We start from the raw sequence: 2,500 nt of genomic DNA, 5'->3' as shown, positions 1-2,500 counted from the left end.
GAGGGAATCCTGGTTAGTTTCTTTTCCTCCGCTGACTAATATGCTTAAATTCAGCGGGTCGCCACGTCTGATCTGAGGTCGCGGCTCGGAGGGGGGGGGCGGAGGGCGGACGACGGCCGGCCGGCCGGCCCGCCCGACAGGACGGACGGACGCCAGGCCGGCCGACCGACCGCCCGCCCGCCCGCCCGCGGAGGACGGTGCCCGCGAAGCGGGAGAGGGCGGAGGGAAGAGGGCTACGCGCGAGGCGCCGAACCGCGGTCGACCGCCCGGTCCCCCTCCCTCCCCCTCAACCGACCCCACCCGCCCACGGACGCCCAAACACGGGGTTCGGGCGGGCGGGCGGGCGGCCGGCCGGAAGGAAGAAGGGAGGCGGACGGGACGGGACGGGAGCACGAGCCGGCGACGTGGCACGGGACGGGCGGGCGGCGGCGAGAGGGGAAGGCGCGCGCGACGCCGGGCCCAGGCCGGAGGCATCGTCGTGCCGGGGAGGAGGGGAGAGGGGGCGGCGGCGGCGGCGGCGGCCGTCGGTCGGGAGGCGGGCGGGTCGGGAGGAACCCGGCGGCCGCCCCGCGGCGACCGTCGGGGCCCCTTCCCCCACCACGCGACGCCAACCGCCCCGGCGCGAGCCGCCCCGCTCCGCTCCGCTCCCACCCGTCCTCCGCACGGCCACGAGACGTCCCCGACGGGCGACGGACGCCCGGCGGCGCCCCCCCCCGACGAACGCCACCCCGAGGGCCCAGGGGCACGAAGCGCGGCCGCGGCCGCAGCCCGGGGGAAAGCGCGCAGCGGCGAGCGACGCCGCGGCGTCCCGCGGGTCGCCGCCGGGGCACGCATCCCCGGGGCGCGGCCGCGCGCGCGCCTCGGCCACGGCGAGAGCCGCCCGTCCCGACGGGGCGAGGCGGGGGCCGCGGGGGCGCGCGGCAGGGGGGTGGGGGGCGGCGCGGCCCGGAGGCCCAAACCGCCCCCACCCACACCCCGGCACCACCGCGACACACCCGGGGACGCGCCCCAGAGACCGCTTGCGGCGCGAGGGGGGCTCCCGGTGGGACCGCGGCGGCCACGGCCACGGCCACGCGCGAGCTCCCCCCCCCATCTTTTTCCTCCCTTCCCTTTCGCGGGCGGCACCTCCCGGGCCTCGACGCCGCCTGCCGCCGCCTGCCGGCCGCCCGCCGCCGCCCGCACCCTCCCGGGCGCGGGGGCGGGGTCGGCCGCAGGAGGGACAGACGGCGCGAGGGCAGAGGCACCGTGTCTGCACTTAGGGGGACGGAGGGCACCGCGGCCCTGCGAGGAAACCCCCAGCCGCGCGACCCCCCCACGGGCACACACCCGGGGGGGCGCGATTGATCGTCAGGCGACGCTCAGACAGGCGTAGCCCCGGGAGGAACCCGGGGCCGCAAGTGCGTTCGAAGTGTCGATGATCAATGTGTCCTGCAATTCACATTAATTCTCGCAGCTAGCTGCGTTCTTCATCGACGCACGAGCCGAGTGATCCACCGCTAAGAGTCGTACGAGAATTTTGTTCTGCCTTTGGTTCTGTGGCACGGCACGTCTCCCGCCCACCACACCCCGGGAGGGTGAGGTGGGGGGTCGCCTCGGGCCGGCCGAGTCAGAGAGAAATCAGACCGGAGGGTCGGGAAGGTTTCACAACGGGGCGCAGCCGGCACCGACACGGCGCGTGCCGGCTCGGACACCCCACAGGCGCCCGGGGGTTCCCGCCTCCCGCAGGGACGCGGGGGGCGCACCAACCACGCGGCCACCGACCGTCCCGACGGGCCGCCGGGCGGGCGAGGCCCCACCCGACGGCCGCGGCGGCGGCGGCGGCGGCGGCGGCGAGCGACGTGGTGCGGCGCCCCGGCCCAGGGGAGGCGGAGTCTGGGGGACGACGAGGGACGGACCTCCCGAGTCCCCACGGGCCCGACCGCCCCGACCCCAAGGCGGACGGGCGACTCCCCCCTAAGGGTCTTTAAACCTCCGCGCCGGGACGCGCTAGGTACCTGGAGAGGGCGAGGCGGGCGAGGGAGGCGTGGACGGCACGGACCCCCCCCACCCGGAGCCCCAAACGTCGGCCACCGCCCCGACGCCGACCGCCACACTCCGGCCACGGCCGGCGGTCCTCGCCGCCGCGGGCCCTCGACACGGGGCCACACCGTGCACCGGCCGGCCACCGCCCCCCGCCACCACCGAGTCCCACCGCCAACGCCAACGCCAACGCGTGCCGACGGCAACCTAACCCCACTCCCCACGAGGCCGCGCAGAGAGGGCCCTCCCCCCGCGTCCAGACAGACCGCACGCCCTCCTTCCCACCTCCACCCCCAACCCCCCAAGGCCCGGCAGGACCCCCAACCCGCACCCGCAGTTCCCGGGGTCCCCTTCTCGCCACGGGGGACGAGGGGGGCCCACGACGGGACGCGGGGCGCAAGCGGGCGGGGCGCCTTGGGCGTGTGGGGCGGGAGGCGGGGGGCGGGGGGCGAGAGGCGGCCGGACGGGGAAAAGAGGCCCG

At 77.6% G+C, this 2,500-nt stretch overlaps 2 non-coding genes across 2 annotated transcripts in view; both read right to left on the bottom strand.

The window, feature by feature from the left end:
• Positions 1-81, bottom strand: part of LOC140692428 (28S ribosomal RNA) — a 5,190-nt gene extending 5,109 nt beyond the window's left edge. Inside the window, exon 1 of the ribosomal RNA XR_012068000.1 lies at positions 1-81. This exon is cut by the window's left edge and continues 5,109 nt beyond it. This is a non-coding gene — a ribosomal RNA (28S ribosomal RNA).
• Positions 82-1,352: 1,271 nt separating this feature from the next.
• LOC140692384 (5.8S ribosomal RNA) lies at positions 1,353-1,505 on the bottom strand. Its single transcript, XR_012067955.1, has one exon. It is a non-coding gene; the product is annotated as a 5.8S ribosomal RNA (ribosomal RNA).
• Positions 1,506-2,500: the final 995 nt, after the last annotated feature.

Source organism: Vicugna pacos, unplaced genomic scaffold (genome assembly GCF_048564905.1).
Source record: "Vicugna pacos unplaced genomic scaffold, VicPac4 scaffold_5, whole genome shotgun sequence".
Lineage (NCBI taxonomy): Eukaryota > Metazoa > Chordata > Mammalia > Artiodactyla > Camelidae > Vicugna > Vicugna pacos.
The sequence above is the reverse complement of the archived record's forward strand: the minus strand, read 5'-3'. Positions and strand labels throughout refer to the sequence as shown.